This window comes from Limulus polyphemus, unplaced genomic scaffold (assembly GCF_000517525.1).
Source record: "Limulus polyphemus unplaced genomic scaffold, Limulus_polyphemus-2.1.2 Scaffold492, whole genome shotgun sequence".
Lineage (NCBI taxonomy): Eukaryota > Metazoa > Arthropoda > Merostomata > Xiphosura > Limulidae > Limulus > Limulus polyphemus.
In genome coordinates this window covers 92,019-114,564 of record NW_013666102.1, presented here as the reverse complement: position 1 = coordinate 114,564, position 22,546 = coordinate 92,019, and positions in this window count along the sequence as shown.

Here is a 22,546-nt window from a genome sequence, read left to right as displayed (position 1 = left end):
AGTGAGAGAAATGCCCAAGAACACGCTAGAGTGGTTAGTAGATGTCTCTATATCAATAACCTTTACCAGTATTTGTTTTGTTCAAACTTCTAGTGAGAGAAATGCCCAAGAACACGCTAGAGTGGTTAGTAGATGTCTCTATATCAATAACCTTTACCAGTATTTGTTTTTTTCAAACTTCTAGTGAGAGAAATGCCCAAGAACACGCTAGAGTGGTTAGTAGATGTCTCTATATCAATAACTTGGCCAATATTTGTTTTTTCAAACTTCTAGTGAGAGAAATTATGATAAACGATTCGATCTAACTCTTCAGAACAAGACCGATTTCGTATAAAATCTAAACCTCTTCACCTTTAAACAATTAATTTGCTCAACATAGATACTTTTAATATTATATCCTTGGCTTTACAGAGAGTACTTCCTGTAAGATTCTTTGTTCTATTAAATATTGCGATATCCCTATTAGCGTATAAATACAATAATAACATTTCCATTCCGGTAAATGTATATATAATTTGAATTTATCATTGAAATAAAATTTACATTTATACCATTATCTATGATTATTTAGTTAGCGTTCCATTTATGTTGGGCAGTGTTTCCCATTAAATAATTACTGTAGCGTTTATACATTGTTAGGTCTGCTGGTTATGTAAAGTAATTTTCAGATTTACACATTAAATCTTCACATAGGAAAACAAGAAAATGGTTCGAATTAAATACAATGACTCAGACAGCTGTATTATAATACTCTCGCAGCTCAAACTAGACCACTTTAGAGTTCACAGAAACTTTTTAAACATAAATCTCTTTTCAATCTTGGTATAAACTTGTACGCATATAGATACAAAATGAAGTGACAGATCGTAATAACCTAGTGTTCTCGATATTAGTAAGAGCTGTCTGTTTACATACAAAAAACCTTATTTTTTGTAGCACAAATATGAACTTAATTCGTTATCAGAATTTGTATTAATGGTTTAAGAACTAACGAAAATAAAGAATGAAAATTGGCGCTAAATCTAAGAACGGTTTGTGAAATTCTGTTCAACATCATCCATTTGCAGCCAAATTATGTCTCATTCTGCTTAATATCTAACTTTTATATCAGAGTCAACGTTCTTAGTGTTTAGATCAGCCATTTAGATACAGACTCGTTTCCTTCATCTCCATATCCACTGAAAGTGACGGAAGTTATATTCGTGCATCACGAGTGGCAACTGTTAGTTCTTTGCCCAAGAAACAAAAGTGAATTATAGACTATAGATCGAACAGCGTGGGGGTGGGGGGAGAATTCCTGTGTTTTTAATAAACACAAATATTAGGATTTAGATTTCTTATACAGATCGAACAACGTGGGGAAATTACTATATTTTTAATAAACACAAATATTAGGATTTAGATTTCTTATACAGATCGAACAACGTAGGGAAATTACTATATTTTTAATAAACACAAATATTAGGATTTAGATTTCTTCTATTGACCAAACAGCGTGGGAGGGGCTTCCTTTACTTTTATTAAACACAGATATTAGGATTTAGATTTCTTCTAAGTGACTATTAACGTTTTTGATATAACAAAAGAGTAAATTGTCACAGTAAAATAATGATATCTATTCACTCCAAAAATTGATATCAACGTTTTTAACGTTTTTTACTAGAACTTTTGTTTCTGAATCAACTCCATCCGTAATGTCTGACCCGGCATGGCCAGGTGGTTAGGGCGCTTGACTCGCAATCTGAGGGTCCTGGGTTCGATTCCCCAACCCATCAAACATGCTCACCCTTTCATCCGCGGGAGCGTTATAATATGACGGTTAATCCCACTATTCGTTGGTAAAAGAGTAGCCCAAGAGTTGGCGGTGGGTGGTAATGATTAGTTGCCTTCCCTCTGGTCTTTCACTGCTAATTTAGGGACGGCTAGACAGATAGCCCTCGTGTAGCTTTGCGGAAATTCCCCCCCCCCCAAAAAAAAACAATTCGTAATGTCTAAATCGATACATTGTACCGATCTTATAATCTATATGACTATGAGTATCGTAGAGTGAGTAAATCAGATTTAAACGTTAACTGAAATTTGTTCTATAATTTCACACAGAACAATATTACCTACAAAAACTTTGTTCGTTTAAACTTGAGGTAATGAACATCTACACATATGTTCAGCAAGCCATGTGTTAACTTTAACTCCTAATGTTTTATTCTTCACTGTTTTCTTTGCATGCTATAAAAAACTACTTTTTCAAATTGAACTTTCTCAAAAACATTATAGAGGGGTTAAGTTTATAACAAAACAATACTCCCGAAACTATTTCGCTGCATTCCATAAAGACCTCCTAAGATTTTCGAATGATAATATTTAAAAAAATATCACAAATTTAATGAGGTTTTATTTGTTATCCAATCAACGACAAGTCATCCCGTTTTCTTTTACTATATGTTCATATTAGTCGAATATGTTATTCATTATAGTTCAAGGAAAGGATTGTTTCAACCCGAGATCATCACTTTTTGGTCAAAGTTTCGATGCAAACTTAAGTGTCCAACAATACCTAACCTAAATTATCAGTCATATTGCTTAGCACAACGATGAATTTGTTGGTAAATCTTTAAAAAAACAATGTATGAAACTGTACTACATATCGTAAAGAAATACTGTATCATTTCATAAGCATCGGCTTCTAAAATGTAATAATTCTCAAATGATTTAACTTACAAATTTACCCTCTCAACTACGTATATACAATAAGGATAATTCTTTTGAGCCTACATGTCTCACTACACATGCTCAGTTTTTACATACCAGCGTTTCGAAATCAGAAATCTAGCTTATGGGTTTCTTGTATTTATCTTTATATTGCAGTTTCCTTTCTCAGGTAATTGGGATACAGTCTTCTGAGTACTTTAACACACGTTAGAGATGGAGATGGTGTTGACTTTAGAATGTGTTTTCTCCTTACTTGTGAAGTACCCTAGTTAAGATCCGAAGTGGAACGTAGGAGATTTACTCGCCAACTTTTAGGTGTTCTGAAGAACTATGCAAAAAATATATGTAGATAGCAGATAGTTACGGCTATTAAGAAGAACATGCACGTAAATTGTTTGGCTTTGTGTGACTTCCATATAAATTGAGTCCGTACCTCGCTATACCGTATATTCCACGTATACGCATTGTTATGCTGGATTATTATCTGAAAGGCTGTTCCCGTTAAATGGACTGTGTCTTATTTCATTGGATTGTCTGTTAAGTTGTAGTTCTTCATGGCCCAATTTTGTTTTCACTGTATAAACATGTAAAAAAAAATACTCCTTTGGCTAATTTACTTGATGACTCATAATATTATATAAATTATCTAATCTTTCAACGTCGTTAAATACTTTTGTGAATTTCTCAGTGTTCGTTTGTTTTCTACTTTGGACCAAAAAGATTTCATCTTTCATTCAAAACAACTGGTTTAATTATCCACTGTCTAGATAATTTTTTCATGAAATGCATTTTGAACTGACTTGGCTTACGCTTATGTGTTATAGTTGTATGCAATTAATTTTGAGATAGAGATTTTAACATGAAAACACTAATCCGTAAACTTTCAATTGCGAAGATCAGTAGAAACGACTGATCCATTTCCTTTGAAAGAATGAAACTGATTATAATATATAAATGTGGATTAGATTTTTTGGTTATGAAACACAGGTGCATAAACCTGCGTTTTCTATGAGCATACATACTCAGTAAGGTTATTAAGTTTTCTTCATTACCCATTCAAGTCGTCTCCAACCATTATTAGACTCAAAGTGGATTCCTCGTCATCGAATCAGTAAGGTTATGTTTCTCTGGTATTTTCCCTCGACGGGTCAGCGGTAAACTTACAGACTTAGCTTCTAAATTCCAGGATTGAATTATCAGTGGTGGACAGAGTGCAACTAGCCCAGTGTGCACCTTTGTGCTAAGAAAACAACAAGAAAAACTTCCCTGTATCCACGCCTTTAACTAGTGCCATCTAGTGCGCGAATGGGAACAATATTGGTTAAAAATATATTTTTCGAATACTTGGAATTAATATAAAGCTGTACCTTAAAAAGAGAAATCTATTTGTTGTTATCACCATTTTAAAATTGTTGTTAAAGTTAATTCTTTCTTGAGAAATCCCTGGAATTACGGTCACTCACTCACGAGGCCATGTGCATACACTGACTGTGCATAGAAACACTAATAGATATCCACATTTTTGTATACGCCTCCTTAATTTTTTTATTCCTCCATTTAAATATATATATATATATATATATGTATTATAAACCCATTATTTCTGAATCGTAAGTTAATGAAACTAATACACCTTCTATTTTATATATATTTATACATTTCTTTCACCACTAGATATCTTATGGTGACAATAATTTTCCGCTAATATGCTTTCTATTTGACAATAGAGTACGTTTATATATAAGACTTGGTTATTAAGGGCTTCATTTCCATTTGGATCTTTACGATAGTTTCCCAAAGACTTTCCTGAACTGTACATTTAGCACTTATCCCTGAGGTAATTTGCTATTTTGTTTTAACAGGAAGTGGCTCATTGACCCCTTTGACACCGATCAGTATACAGGAAGTGAAGCCCCTATCAGCCAGTCCTGGTTACATCTTAGATAATAATGCATCCCCCTTTTGTTATCAGCCAGGTGTGTGTGTGTGATTTGGAACTGGTTTAGTAATATTTTACTTACATAGTGTACAGGATAAAAATAGTTATAGTATTTCTCTCTCTTTCTCTTAACTATATTTTAAACCAAAAAAATCTTCGCTTATAATTATTTTACCATATGTTTAGTCTTACAACTTTGTTTCCAATTCGTTACACATTGTGTAACTTCGTTATAAATTTGAGCTTTACATATAAAGCGATTCTTCAAAGAAGAGTCTTCTCTGGAATGTATAAAATGTCAAGTTATAGACATTATCTCACAAAACTGCATTTATTTATTAATCCATTGATTGAAAAATTATAAAAAGAAAGAAAAAAACAAACTTACAAAATAACAATTATAACATTTTCACATTTTGTTATTTTAACATAGCTTTACAGTTGATGGGACGTTTAATTAAATCTTTGAGACCTTCGTTAACTCATTTCGGTTAGCCTTTTACTTTCCTGTATATCAACAGATAAAATAGCTCACTAATGTATTATTTTACGTTTCTGTAAGTTTTATCCTTTTTCTTTTTTTATAATGTTGACTCAATAGATTTTTTAATAAATACAATTTTGGTGAGATGATGTTTCTGACTTGAAATTGTTTTAATGCTTTCAAATTGTATAATATTTTATGTGCTTTTTTTATAATTTGAAGAATAATTTTAAAATTCTCAATTTAGGAATCCCAAAATAGATTAACAGAGGTAAATCAGTGCCAAGAGAATAATATCTTAATTCCTTTCTTAGCTTCGGCTGAAAAGGGGCAAAAGCCACTAGTGTTATTCTACGGATAAAAAATATGCAATGAGAAAAAGTTACTGTATACTTCCATAAAAAAAGAACTTTTACGTATTTGTAAACCCACACAAATTTGTTTCAAGCAAGAATACAAAGGGCTTGGTTTGGTATTTGTCTTCAGGATATCCGAAAAGTCTGGAACCATAAGCACTTCAGCGAATTTTACAGAATGTGTTCCATATGATGTCCTTATAATTCGAAACAAGTTTGGATTAACAGCAAGATGAATTCGACCTTCTCATGCTTTGACAGCGCCAAAATAAGTCACGTTTCTAAAATTAAAAAAAAAAGCTGCAAATGATCTATGGTTCCAGACTTTTCAGACACCCTCTAATGCACAATTACATGGGTATGTGAAAGTAACAAAATATTCACATCAAAAGAATAACCATTCCTAATCAGCATTTTAATAATATCAAGACAGCTTTAAAATAATTAGCTAAGCTAGAAAACTAAAAGTAAGCTCAGCTGTGTGCTGTGTTATGAATTTATAGTAATTTTAAAATAATAAATACTGAGCAATACCTCGAAATGTTGTTGCAATGAATTAAGTCTTTTGTCGATTTTAAACTAAACAAAAAAAAGAGTCTAAATGTACTAACACCTGAAAACGTTTTTGGAAGTGTACGACAGGTGATTGAAGTGTGGTGTCAGTGTCAAAAGAGAAATATATTCATCAAGGACGTGTTGCTATATGATTTTGTTTTAAGTATAAGATGTACTTGTAAAGCAAACTACACTAGTGTACTGTATATGGAATGTTCACATCTAGGAGCATGTATAATACAAATGGAGGTAAAAAGATATTCGTATGGATGAGCAACTGCTACCGCGCCATAATAGGAATTGCAAAGTAGGCTTAGCCTACCTTAGGCCTACTTGAGCACGTTAATTCGGTAACACATTCCGTGCTTGCTCTAAATGAAGATGTAAAATAAATCACTTATTGACGCGTTTATGTATGAGAATAGTGAAAGCAGTTAACCATGTATTTACTAGTACACAAAACAGTAGTAAACGTAAACGAATAATTACACTTCTGTATTTAATCTTTGTATTATCTTATGCCTATTTGATGATGCTGAATCCTGTTGCATGTTAATCATTTGTCAGTATTCGTGTTTTCCATTCTTCGTGTGTCACTCCGAGATATATATTATTTTTGATACAAGAGTTCATATTATTATTAATAATAACACAACTCCAGAAATCTATAAATTAATCTTTATCGATTTATAACGAAACTTATTTTTAGAAGTTGTTTTACATATATTTTGCTCTTCCCCTCCATGGCTCAACAGTAAGTTTGAGGGCTTATAACACTAAAAGTCTGGGATCGATACCCTCGATGGACTTAGTGCAAATAGTCCATTGTGTAGCTTTGCTCTTTAAAAACAAAAAACAAAAAAGACAAAAGTCCTACACATTTTAGACTCATTAATCTTTATTTATACTGTGCATCAGTCCCTTAGTTTCAACTTATTAGTTTGTAGTGCTTGGTTGTAGAATAGTTCTGCTTTTACTTAGTTCACTTTTCTAGTAGTTCACTGTGCATGTTGTAGTATTTTCTTGAGATGTCTTCCCTTATGTGTACAATACCATCATTATTTCTATTTTGCATGTAACGTAGCTATGGCGTGTGATGACGTCATATCCTCGCATGTTTTTACACTAGGTGGAAATGACGTAGAAAATAATCCCTCTCCAGCAAAAGCGGATACCCCTACTTCCTCATCTGTCGTCGTACTTCAACCTGTTCAAAATACAACTTTTAATGCGAACAGACTATACAATTCCTCTGACTTCTATGGACAATGCCCAGGCAAGTGTTGCCTCTCTCCCTATGTTGTTGTAACGTACTCTGAAAGGAAAACCTCAGTGTCTAATGGATTTGAAAAAAAAAAACATGCTTCAGCATGCAATTCCCTTCAAAACCCTTGATACATTTTATAAGCTCTATAAACCTTAATCTTCTCTCTCATATTCTTAACACATTAATCATTATAATTTTTCTTAATTTCTTAGCATTAAATGTTGATTCAACACTTTCATAATCTATTAATCCTATATTTTACTCATAATCCATTGGAAACATTCACAACCATTCTTGTATTGTCAGTTCTCAAGAAGGAACGTTTGTTTTTGACTTTAGATATTTTCTTAAAATACCAGTTGCTTTATTCTTCACCAGTAGTTTCTTTAAAACTTTCTATAAATTTCTTAATGTTGTTGTGTCCCACCATATAAGTTATATTTTAACATTTTGATAATCTCTTCAAGCTAATCACTTTATCCATAGTTCTCTAACATTCGTCATTAAATATTATCAGTTTGTTATATTTTAACATTTTGATAATCTCTTCAAGCTATTCACTTTACCAATGGCTCTCTAACCTTCGTCATTAAATGTTATCAGTTTCTAAAACTTGAGGTACGATAAATATAGAAGGTAAAAGCTTGAAAAAGGTGTTGTCAGAAATAATGTAAACATATTGTCAACTATTTAGACCAGTTTCAGCCAAAAACATTAACTGTGGTATTATCAGTTTAAACATTTTAACATTTAATGTAATTTATTACGTGTATTGCTTTTCTTTTCTTAACAATGGTGTTAAGAAAACGTAGCTTTCAATGTAAGTTTAATGTTTTTTTAAGTATATTGTTCTGTTAAAGTATTGAAAATATGTGGAATTCATGCAAACACATATATAATATATTTTTAGATAAAGAAACTTAGTAGATTGTTTCAATGGATTTATATCTTAAGAATACATTTGATAATTATTATTAAAAAAATCAAAAGACATATAATGTACACTGATAAAAATGTATAAATAATTTTACAAGACATTTTACCTAAATATTGCATGTTCCGTTTCGTAACATTGCCTGTTTGTTCGTTTGAATTTCGCTCAAAGCTACGCGAGGGTTATCTGTGCTAGACGTCCCTAATCCTGCAGTGAAATACTAGAGGGAAGGCAGCTAGTCACCAACACCCACAGCCAACTCTTGGGCTACTCGTTTACCAACGAATAGTGGGATTGACCGTTACGTTATAACGCCCTCACGGCTGAAAGGACGAGGATGTTTGGTGGAACCCGCGACCCTCAGATTGCGAACAGATTACGCATATTCGAAGCTTGTGTGTTACACGTTTTCAAAATCCAGTTACAGATCGAAATGTGCAATATTATTATATTGAAGTTTTTACGGTGGTTTGGTTTCTTTACAACATAAATTTACTAATTTCCCACAAACATTAGGTAAACATGCCCATCGAGCAAAAATACATTAAAAATGTGTTTTCTTTATTTGTAAACTTATTATACGAACACAATTAATGAATTCATAAAGTTGCATTCGTTTCTACATTGCGCATTTTGCTTGAAAATAGATGTATCCGGGCATGGCCAGGTTGTTAGGGCGCTTGACTCGCAATCTGAGGGTCGCAGGTTTGAATCCCGTCCTACCAAGCATGGTCGCCCTTTCAGCCGTGGAGACGTTATAATGTGACAGTCAATCCAACTATTCGTTGGTAATAGAGTAGCTCAAGAGTTGGCGATGGGTGGTGATGACTAGCTGCCTTCCCTCTAATCTTTCACTGCTAAATTAGGGACGGCTAGCGCAGACAGCCCTCGTGTAGCTTTGCGCGAAATACAAAACAAACAAACTAAAACTTGAAAATAGATACAGTATTTTTATCTTTTACATTTTTTAAAATAAGATTCACTTTCAGTATCAAAAATTCAACTAGAGTCAATTTACTCTACTCTTCTCGAGATAAAAAATGAAAGGGTTTAAACATTTGAAAATCATTATAACAGCTACTTAATTTTTATTCATTTGTATTTCTTTTCTCATTCCATTACACACACACATATATATATATATATATATGATATACACCATTATTTTCATTCAACGCTTTGCTATTGTTTCCTGTAACATAACATAACTTAACATAGAAACAAATATAAAATGCACAGAAATGTGTTAAACTAAACATTTTGTAGTCACTATCTTAAATAACATTTTTTGCTTTATTTGGTATAGTAAATGGCGGATATATTGGGCCGACAGGTGTCGCTGCTGTACCCACCTCAGACTACATTTATACCTCACCTTATCCTCAATATTCCACTGCTGCACCCTATGGTGTCTATGGCTACAATTCAAACGGCATAATAAGTAAGTGATTTTGTTTACACAAAAATTTCAATAACAAATAAAATATAGGTAAAATAAAGGAGTAAATGATTGACATTAATATTTTTTTCCTTGTATTTATTATTGCACAGATTGCAGAACGATTAAGTTTTTTTTTGTTCATGTATTATACTGAAAAATTAATACATAATTGGTGAAAAAATTTATTGTATCACACAAAATTTTCACCTTTTTCTTCGGTATCATTGCCTCTTTTGAAGACCTAATGAATGTAAGTGCAAATGCGTTTCATGGATGATGCAATAGTGTCTAATTATTACATCAGCAGCTTTATAAGCTGTTTGGGTATTGCATCAGCCATGTTTGGCTATAAATAGAGATTCTTGCTGAGAGTCAGTTTAGAAGCCTATCTGCTACAACGTTCGTGTGATGCTACCATGGCCAAAGGTTACGAGTTAACTCCAAGGAAATAAGCAGTCATTGTTTCTTGGGGCAAAGTGGGACTTTCAACAACGCATATTGCTAGAAGAATTAAATTTAACCACTCTACTGTGAGTCGCTGGGTGCAGAGATATAGAGAGACTGACTATGTGGAGCGACGGAAGGGAAGCTGTAGGAAGAAAGCTTCCACAACAGCTGACGATTGCATTCTGCAACACATTAGCCTGCAGAATTGTTGGCTGTCGTCCACCGATATCAAAAGGGCATAGCAGGAAGCTTCAGGGTCACTGTTACCACTCTCATCGTTCGGTTTCGTCCGTGTTTAGCCGGTTTCCCAGCAAGATGGCCAAGAAAGAAACCTCTATTCACTACAAGTTGAGGAAGAAGGGGCTCAATTGGACCAAAAAGCATGCTGACTAGACTGAAGCAATGTGGAGCAAAGTGATCTCAGACAAATCAAAGTTCAACCTGCACGGGTCTGATGCGAAGCACATTGTACGACATCGATGTGAAGAAGAGATTCATCCAGCATATTTGAATGCAACTGTGAAACATTTACAGGGTCAAATGACATTTTTGATGCATCTCGGCCAACGTGTGGGACGCTTGCATTTTGTGAAAAGTTCTGTCAATGTCGACAAGTACATCGAGATTCTCGAGTCCCGGTTAAAGCCAACAACTCGAGATCACTTTGATGGAGCAGATCAGTGCACATTCCAGAATGACTCTGCAACATGCACAGAGATCATATAGGGTTGATAATATTCACACAGTCTATGCAATAAAGAGAAAATTTCACGCAGCGTGTATTGAAAAGACATCTTAGGTTTTATTTCATTGCTTCAGGTGAATGAGTATTTTCGAAGGGAGATGATTAAGACATTACAGTGACCAGGCAACAGTTCAGATCCCAACCGTATAGAAAACTGCTGGAAGGTAATGGATAACAAAGTGCAAGTGAAAAAAACGAGAAGGAACTGTAGGAAGCCCTAATCCACATGTGGCATCATGGACTCACCCCTATCTACATTCATTAGTCCCTAGTGCACTCTATGCTACAGCAATGTTAAGCAGTTATGAAGGCCAGAGAGGGCACAACCAAATAGCTAAAACAAAAAACAGACTCTCTGACCACTTTTTACCAAGTACATTGGTGGTGTTATCTTTAAATATAGGTATTCTTACTCAAATAACATGTTCTTATTTACCAGGTACTTGTTGATCATCTGCTGTAATACATTTGTCACGGTTGGCTTGTTAATCAAGATGCATATATGTATTTGGACGACTGAAATATGAGTCAACTTACACCACACAATGTCCATAACCGTTATGACATTAGTTCTGGCACTTCCACAATGCACAATCTCATAAAAAAATTACTGAAACCAAGAAATGTAAGAAAAAGTTGGAAGACGCAATAATTTATTTCACCACTGTATCTGTAAAGCAACTGCCTGAAACATCTTGGAATGTTTTATTTTTTTAAATAGGAAATATTATTCCATTTATCTATTCGAATTTGTTCTTCATTTTTCGAAACGTAGAAACAAAAATCCTTAAAAAGAATTACTTGTATAGAAGCTTTAAAAGTTTAATGAAGACGATCTTTATTTCAAAAGAACTTGGTTTACTAACCATAACTACTCAATTGGACCAAAATAGACAGAAGTACAAGTTTACAATTTAGACGAGTCTGTTTGTATATATACAGTAAGCAGGTGTAAAAAATCGGTAGTTTACTTTGAAATGTGTGTTAAATCTGTGCAGACTTACTTAGCTATAATCTTTTATTTCTAGATCCATCATATTATTATGGTCATGGAGTCAGACTTGGATCCACAAACATACCAGATCTTGGAGTCCCATCCGTCAGCCCCACCCCTTTTAAACCAGAAAGGTGTTAGTTTTTGACAAAACAACCGGGGACTAGAGGGGATTAAACATTTTCAAACAAAGATGCATGTGAAAAAAAAAAAAAGATGAAGTCTTATTAGGCTACCTACCTCTTTCAACTAAGTCATCTATTAAACCAAGAAGATGCAACTGCAACCGTCAATAGGCATCATCTGTGTTGATGACGTCGTTGGGACAACGATCGACAGTTCGTCGACATCATATTGAGTATACTAATGTGTTTTCTGCAACGAGCTCAAACAATAAAGTGAGTGGTGAGCTAAAATTTTAAAAAATGGGGATGGAAAAAAATATTGAAATGTTTGAAAACCATGCTACCTGTCTGTGTACCATGTTAGTTTGAATATTTTTGAAAGATTTCGTTCACATGGCCCCAGTAATAAGGAATATATATTTTGTGTTTGTTTTTCGTTTTACAGTTTAGGTAGCTTTTTTTTTCAAACACGCTCCTTTGGCTGTCTGTATCAGGGGAAACTTTATACCCCGTAATAACCAGGGTCATGTAATGAACACTTCAAAACTCTTCTGGAACAAAACGTCACTAAAAGTGTATATGTATGTTCATTAAAAAAAAAAAACGCTCAAAATGTGAAATATTATTAAATATGCAATACGCACCATCATTGTAATTTCTTTTTTCGTGTGTATGAGAATTTCGCCTACTTTAAACAACGATTGTTTGTTTTCTGAATTACTCGCTTTCATGGGATATTTTGTTCTAGAAGAAGATAGACGATAAAATCATGTAGTCACGTGTCTTATAGTCATATTTATATTTAGTTCGTTTGTAAGTTAATGATTCGCATGCACATGGAGCAATGAGTAGTTCTGTTACAGCGGTTTTGATTCACCTTACCACAGGTCAGTTTCTTGTCGTTATTAAGTTTTACTGCATACGTTTTGAAATACGACATTCGAGAGTCCATGAGCTTCCATGAGGCGACTCGAAATAACATGTGAAAGTGAATCGGACACTTTGTAATAGACAAACTCTTTAAGCTTGTCCATACTTATTACTTAACGTTTAATGTTACCAAAATCGTTATTTTTTCACGTTGTCATTCTATTATCGGCAGGGTTGATTCTGTGTGTGCCCCAAAATGAAAGAACATTTCTAATCCATACTCTGAAATCTTATCTATGCTTGTAAATTATAATTGCGGGGGCTAAGATTTTTATGACCAAAGATTTTTATATGAGTATAGGTGTATTTTATTGCTGCGATTTTTTTAAAATACAAGTATGTGGTGTTGTTGATTTATATTTAAAGTACCTAAGTTATTATTCTGTTAAAAGGTAAAATTACACATACAGAGTCTCTATTTCAATTGACTTTGGTGTTTCAAGTTCACAGAATCTTAAGGAAAAAACATTCCACAGAAAAACAGTTACTAGTGATATTTCTATCAATATGTTTCAATTAATTAATGACTGCTATAATAACAGATAACTAATAAACCACCAGGAATCTATTGGCATTTATTAAACAACCAGAATGCATTAGCATCAACTAAACTACAGGTATGCATTAATAATTACTAAACTACTAGAAAAGTATTTACACCTACCAAACTACCAGAAACGTACTAATACATCTTAGACTACCAGGTTTACAAGACCTTTACAATGGATCTAGAACAAGTCACTATTGTTCAATAATAAGAAACTTCATCTCGAAACACCTAAAAATGCTGTTTAGAAAAAGAGATTTAACAAATACCAGATTTTACTACAGGTTTACTATGGTTTTAGCTGAAAGATAGTAACGTCCTTCCTAATATAAGTGACAGAATAAAAGTAATACTGCCTTGATCTACTTAATTTATTGAACTTGTTTTAGGATACTTAATTTTAGCAACTTTTTGAAAAAGTACTTAACATTTGTAGTTAATTTATTTCTGATAATCTTTCACGTATTTTTATTTTTTATAATAACAAGCTAATATATTGCACTAGTAAACAGTTTACACCGGTCTTAGGTCACACGAAGTGCTTTGTAAATATAACTTTTATATATTTCTTTTTTTTATCAGCACTACATTTTGAACAATGGTTATAGCAGGAGTTTACTATAGTATAATGATATTACTGATGGAAGATTATGTCAGCAGCTGGCATGCAAAGTGAGAAAATAAAGAGTTGACTTGTTATGAAAAATTTTGTTGGTTTTCAGTTTTTTTATCTGGATTTTTTGTTTTTGAAGTTAAGCACAAAGCTACACAATGGGCTATCTGTGCCCTGCCCATCACGAGTATCGAAACCCGGTTTTTAGCGTTGTAAGTCCACAGACATACCGCTGTGCCACTAGGGGGCTTTTTAATCTGGGAAGAATAGTTTTAGTATCGGGAAAAAAATCACTTTAAATGTTGTTTCTGAAGACGAAATAGTCAACACTCACGTGTCGCGTATTTCTACCCGAGTAATTATGCTAATAATTAAATGTTTAAAACGTAGTTAAGATTAGTATAATTGAGGAGGTACGTGGAACACATGTAGACATGATATTATATACATATATATATATCATTATTATTTTCAAAAATGGGACTCGCCTATGCCAATCGTAATTATTTTATAAAGTATTGTAAACTCATCAATTCGAAAAAATTAAGATACTTCAATGCAACGAATACTCTAAACTTAGTTCAATATGCTTAACAACAGGCTAGTGAATTATATGTTTCATGAAATCCAAATAGTGTGAACTCGATGGAAAAATAAAGGCACGTGACTGGGATCCACCGTTTCTAATTAGTTATTTGGGAAATTGATATTTAGGGTTTTAATAGGCTAATAGAAATCGTACTTTATTGTCAAGTATTAAATTAATTGATGGTTTTATTAGACTCCCCCTCTCCCGACACACACACACACATGCACGTGCGAAGTTGGACACTTAGAGAGAACTCATTTATTTGAACACGTAAAATATCGTTAATAGCCAAGGGATGCAACTGTTTAAAAAAAGGCATGCTAATAATTAAAAGTAATATAGCTTGGACATTGTATTCAATTAGTTATGTTCATTTATAGATATGTGTCTTTAGTTTTAACCTATGTAAACAGCTTGCTAAGTTAGTTTATGAGCGCTATAGATCGTGGTTAGTCTACGACACAATAGGGAGAAGCAATAATTTTAAACAATTTCTAAGAGGCATGACAGTAGGTTAGTAGAGTTTATCAACAGTAGCGATCGAAATAAAATACACCTGCTACTAAGAAACACTGTGGCCCTAACCAAGGACGACTGACAGAGGAAATATGACTGCACAGACTTGAAAAGTGTAACAGACGTATGTTGAACTTCATTTCACTGATTCCTTCAACATTAGTTAAGATTCGACTATTCCCAACTGTGTAATGTAAAAACATTATACAAATTATCTTACGACACCCAACAAACAATCGAAAAACCGATTACCTAATTAGACACAAACAATGAAGTGGGCTTACTTTTACTGAAGTATCGTGAAAGCCACATTGGTACTTCAAACTGTTTGTCTTACTGCAACAGCGCAATATTTCGGAAATGATTCGAGAAACAATCTCATTCTAATGGTTGTGTCTTTGGATTCCTTCAGGATGGTGCATACTAGACAAATTGCGCAAGACTATTATTGACGATAATGTTTACTTTACAATGCTCAATTAATTATCTTCAAGGGGCTGTTCTAAGAACTAACAATTCACCTTGCTTGCATTTTTAGAATATGGTTCGAAGAACAGGAAAAGTGACCTCAGTTTATTTTTGGTTAGAATACTCACCAGACTTCAATCCAATTGGGTATCTCTGAGGTGAGCTTCAATGTCGCATTCTCTAAGGTAATCTTCTGCAGACATCTGTGAAAAAAAAACGAAAGAGATATTTTCCTGTATCTTGTAAAGTGGATATAATGCCGAGTTCAGACCACTGTCGAAGCAAAAGGTGTTACAACGTAAAATAGTATAGGTGGTTTTGATATAGTGGTCAGTCAGTGTAGTGTCAAACAGGGCTGATGGTGGTAGTTGTAGGCACTCGCTTACATAGGTTTTGATGAACAAACAAGCCATTAGTTATTTAAACTTATCCTTTTTGGAAAACACTGTAAACTAGTTCACTGTAAAATCTCATAAATATGTGTTACAAATGACAAAAATCCTAAATACAATGTTTTTATTCTCAGTTGTAGAGAGTCGCTTCTTTAGAGTTTTGTTTATAAAAATGTCCCAGAAAATGCATTTTAAAAATATATATCGTGTTTTAAGGTTATTAAAACCATAACGTATGTGGGGAAAATATTTTACTAAAATGAAAGAACGTAGTTCTATCAATAAGATCTAATTTTCCAGTAGTTTTAATTAAACTGTAGTTGGAAAAGTTTGATTTAGTTCTGCAGATGCTAAATCAAGAATAAGGTGTCTATATTATGTTCAGTTGATTACCGTCAATCTTTACGAACGTTAATAAGGTATCTATTTTATGTTCATTTACTTACCGTCAGTCTTTACGAACGTTAATAAGGTGTCTATTTTATGTTAATTTGTTTACCATCAGTCTTTAGGAACGTTAATAAGGTGTCTATTTTATGTTCATTTGCTTACCGTCAGTCTTTACGAACGTTAATAAGGTGTCTATTTTATGTTAATTTGTTTACCATCAGTCTTTACGAACGTTAATAAGGTGTCTATTTTATGTTAATTTGTTTACCATCAGTCTTTACGAACGTTAATAAGGTGTCTATTTTGTGTTCATTTACTTACCGTCAGTCTTTACGAACCTTAATAAGGTGTCTATTTTATGTTAATTTGTTTACCATCAGTCTTTACTAATGTTAATAAGGTGTCTATTTTATGTTCATTTGCTTATCGTCAGTCTTTACGAACATTAATAAGGTGTCTCTACTTTATGTTATAATTGTTTACTGTCAGTCTCTACGAACGTTAGTACGTATTTTGATTCCTAATATTTATTTGAATCTTGAAACATAAGCTGAATACCCTAATAACAATATTTTTAGCACAGCAATTATGCCGAATACGAAAAAAAAACAAGGTATTACTACTAAAACTTATAGGTGTCATAAGAAGTTAACTTAACATTGATACATTGACTTATATTACACGGCTCGAGCGTAGCCAAGTGATTAGCGTATCGAACAGCAGAGAGGATCCGAGGGTCTGAGGTTAGAAACTTGGTGCTACCAAACACACTTCGCACTTTTAGCTGTGGGTGTGTTTCAAGCGGTGGGTTCTGCCAATTGGTTGCTTTCCCTCTGGTCCACAGTTCAAGATAAGGACGATTGTGTCTTAACTTTAGGATCTTTGTCCTGACAGTTTATTCCATTGTAGGCATAAGGTGTCGTTCAGGTTGAACAAACAATCAAACTTATAGTACAAGATTTTTCGTTCTATTTAAGATCTTTCAGGCAACATCTGGTAAAAAAAATAATATTTATATTTAATTAAACTAAAAACTGGATCTACTGGTATCTCATTTCTATATTAAGTAAGGAAGGCTGTACAATAAAAATAAACATTTGTCTTATATGATTAGCTGAGCTTAACATTAGGCAATGTCATGTAGCTCAACATACGATTGTTGACTTATCGATAATGTTTGTATGTGAATGCTTAGACATGTGAACAGTTACTAATATAAAATATAACAAACATTCAATTTAGCATTAAAAATACGCTATTACGCGTAACAGTTAGTTAACGTTTTACCTAATTAAGTCCTAATGATGAGAAATAACGTCTGGTTTGGATATTCTTTCTTAGTTTGACGACTGACGACTATGTAATATAGTTTATTCCGGAGAAAATAATAACAATAACTGACGTACGTACAGAAGAATATCCTTTTGATATCATCCAGAATAAAAAACAATTGGTACCAACTGGTACGTAGTCAGAATTGTGAGAACTCACAGGTTGGATCCCACGTGGTAGTCGAGTAGTTTAAAGTGTTAAAAAAGTGCAATTTGTATCCTTTGTTTTATTAACTAAACCTTTTGTTTTTGGCCTAGTTATCTGTAATGTGTTTTTAATTATCTCAGGTAAGAAGATGCTATTGAGTCATGCCCTCTTTCCATTACTTGTTAAAATTGAAGTAAGTGTTAAACACTATAAGCTCACATCAAGTAGAAAGGAAATGAGTGATCATAAAATTGAGTTAATCAGAATTTATTAGTTGTTTGTTTGTAACTAATGATCCATATAAAGCGGAACTGGTTTCTTCACATATTTAGCCACTCAAGACTTCTATCTAATTAATTTAAATCAGAAAAAGCCATAAAATCAACTAACAGAAGCAGAAAAGTTAAAAGAGTAAAAAGTTATTAATAAAAGTAATCGTAAACATACATTAAAACTTATCAAATTAAAAATGTTTAGAATTACCATTTAAAATATTAGTATAAAATATTAAGATCATACTAATGGGATATAGTATTAGAATACAGAGGATTAATCGTACCTATTATTTTTAGCTCCTATATATTTGGTTCATGGCGAATTCCCAATCATTCGACATTGCAATTAGACTTATGGCTGGAGAATCATGTCATATCCCTAACCGAAGAAAAATATTCATACAGAGAGATTACTGAACAGTATAGAGCAAAAGGTTGGTTGGTTGTATTGAAGTTAAGCACAAAACTACACAAAGGGTTATCTGTGCTCTGCCCATCACGGGTATCCAAACACGGTTTCTAGCATTGTAAGTCCGCAGACAGACCGCTCTACCACTGGAGGGATAGAGCAAAATAATGTAGTTTTTGGAGAAAAAAAAAGAGCCTTGATTGTTCCCTATTGAAGAAGAAGTTTACTCTATGAATTTCTACTGTGGGATACCTGATTTAATTATTAACAGTTAATCTAAAACATCTAACGAGTAATCCTTGTTATGTGTTATATCCAAACTCTCTGCGAAAATGTTCCACCCAGAAAGAGTACCTAGCTGAGCACTGCAGTAGATGCGTTAAGAATAGAGTTTACTGGGCGTAATATGGTCCGTTTGTTTTTTATCCTTAAAAATAATTAAGAAAAATTCAAGAGAGTAACTAGAAATATACTACATATTTGGCAAAGAAATTAATACGTGAAGTGCTTGAGAAATATCTTATCATAGCTGTCACAGTGGTATACAGACGCTTCGTAAAGGAAAACTGTGAAATATTAGGAAGATTGTTTGTTTGTAGTTAAGCACAAAGTTACACAATCGGCTAGCTGTGCTCTGCCCATCACAGGTATCGAAACCCGGTTTCTAGCGTCGTAAGTCCGCACACATACCGCTGTTCCACTGGGGGCAGGAAGATAGAAGCTAGTAATTTTGCGGAGAAACAAGCTTTCTTATCGTTTGCAAATACGTCCAAGAATCTACAAACTGGCAGCGTTTATGGAATAAAAGGGATCTATTATGTTTTGGATGTTTTTCTTTGTTATTTAAAATAAATTATTGTTACAAAACAATTTCTTCAAAGTTCTCTGTGGATGTCGTTGATGAGACCTGAACGTGACTTCAGTTGTTCAAAAACTGAAAATACATTCTAGACAAAATCCAATTTCACTAAAAGTTGTTTTTGTAGTCTTTTATCATTACATTTAATAAAACTAGAATTGCAACCTTACCTCTAACTTATAACTAATACAATTTGTAGGAATTTCTAATTCTGGATGACATAGTAACCAATGTTGTAACTATGAGATTGTTGTCTTGAGTTTTGCTATTTCAGACAGTTATATTCTGAACTTAACAAAGGCGTTGATAAAAACGACGTTACCTTCACCACCTGAGTTATAACTCTTTGGAAATAAAATTTCAAAAATGTGCAAAAAATATTATTATTTTTATTATAGTAATCAGCGCTATAACTAGGGGGCTCTCTTGAATACTCTTGTGGACTTTTGTCACACTTTGAACGACAGTACAGTAAGTTAATAAGTTGAAAAGAAATATAATATACGTTTTTGATAAGATAAAAATAAGAGCGTTAGAACGCCATGGAATAAACGTTGCTACTATACTTTATAAACATCTTACAGACAGACAACAGATGTTGAAGTGCAACTAATGAATATAGCATTCTTTAGGACTAAATTCAGGAGGATGTTTTTCTACCTTAATTTATGTTATTGCTGTTATGCTTTCATATCCAGCTGTACTTCTCCATTAAATACACTGTAAACTTATCTGTGTTTTCATATTCCGAAATATTTTTAGCGTTCAGTTGCTAGTAGAAATTCACTTACTTACGAAATAAATCAGATTGTTTTTATCCTTCTCCATAAATTACAGATCATGGCTACATGAGACACTGTTATCAAATAATATATACATGTGTTTTAAATTCTAACAAATATGGTTAAATATCAAGGTGTATTTTAAGGTAATTTATATGAAAACGAAAAGCAAATTTTGTATGGATAGTAATATTCTCTTAATAATGAGAACAAGTTCAAACATTCTACTTGAGCCTTAGAAGTGGATAATATAACAACATTTCAACATACAAAGTAACTATTACTGTAGTTCTATTTACAAACTGAATTTTTCATTATTGTGATTTAACTGTAAAATTTTAATGTTTTGTTTCAAATATTTCAAACCATACAGTAGTCTTTTGAACCTTGTATAAAATATAAATGTTAAAAGAGGAGAGATATAATGGTCAGCGTGCCCGTCTGAGAGACCGATGATTTATAGTTCATGTCCCAATGGCACAAAAACCGATTCGCACTTTGGGTTCGGGAGTACGCTATAAGAATAGCGGTCGATATCCACTATTCGGTCAGATAAGAGCAACCCAAAACTGATAATGGGTGCTGTTGACCCTCTGAGTTCACAACTACGGTGGTTATTCGCAGACAGACCTTTGTGTAGCTTTGCACAAAAGTTCTGAAACAGACAACAAAGAAGACTTTGTCCTACAACGTTTTGCGCCTGTATAATTGTAGTATTACATTACACTTTGATATAAAACCTTAAAGGTGACACACATCTAAGCAATAAGAATACAAGATATGCAAATGAAAAAGAAAAAAATGGAATCATTTCAAACTTTTTATATCTATCTTTCTGCTCAATATAAAGTAGATATCGACACCATCATTCAGCTCAGAAAACGCAACTGAATTAATTAAGAGGACGCGATAAAAATGCAGTAAGTATACAAGTATATTATTATTTTTTGCAATTTTTAGCAATGAAGATTAAGGGCATTTTTTAGTTATACTTTCCTGTGAAATTATAAATAAACACAATATCAACAATACATGACTTTTAAATTGGAAACTTCTGTAATTCAGTGTATTAAACATATATTTTTATATATTCATATATTTTGATTCATAGTATGTGAATCTTGACACTTTCTTGTTTGTCATGTGACAGTAATATTTTTAAAATCTTCTATAACAGGGTGCCTAAACGTGTAATCTCACAATACCTATATATTGTCAAGAGAATAAAGAAAAATGGTAAACATTTTTAATGGTGAATACAATTCTAATGTGTTTGTGTTATGTCTGGTATAACAATCAGTGTTTCCTCTTCAACGTCTTTTAGCAAAATTAATCGATTCAGTACATATCTATAGCATACAGGTGATCAAGTCAGTGTTATATAACGAGATGTTTATTATTAGATTTTAATCTAAAAAAGGAGTAACTGTCTATTGCTATCCTTTGTCGTTATTTATTAACTTATTTGGAGGACGCAGGTTTAAAATATTTTATAGTGTCGTCAAAAATATATTCGAAATATATTGCTTTTATTTGCCTACTAGATAATTAAATGGCCCCCCGTGGCGGTAAGTAATATAATGCTATATATTGGATTTTTATACTCGATGTGGGCACAGCATGGATAGCCCATTGTATAGCTTTGCTCTTGACAACATACAGATAGTTAAGGATTATAAAACAATTTTGGAAAACGTCATATCAAAATATTTTCTCTTTATAATAAAAATGTTTAAAAACAAAATTAAAACACATTCATAATTAAAAGCCTTTCCCTCTTCAATATAAAAATGATTCAGGGATTAGGTAAGGAAAGAGTTTATCTTGTATGCTTCTCCTTCTTCAGTAGAAAAATGATTTAGAGATAACGTAAGAAAACAGTTTATCTTGTATGCTTCTCCCTCTTCAGTAGAAAAATGATTCAGGGATAACGTAAGGAAACAGTTTATCTTGTATGCTTCTCCCTCTTTAGTATAAAAATGATTTAGAGATAACGTAAGGAAACAGTTTATCTTGTATGCTTCTCCCTCTTCAGTAGAAAAATGATTCAGGGATAACGTAAGGAAACAGTTTATCTTGTATGCTTCTCCCTCTTCAGTAGAAAAATGATTTAGGGATGACGTAAGAAAACAGTTTACCTTGTATGCTTCTTCCTCTTTAGTATAAAAATGATTAAAGGATAACGTAAGGAAACAGTTTATCTTGTATACTTTTCCCTCTTCAGTAGAAAAATGATTTAGAGATAACGTAAGGAAACAGTTTATCTCTCTTCAGTAGAAAAATGATTTAGAGATAACGTAA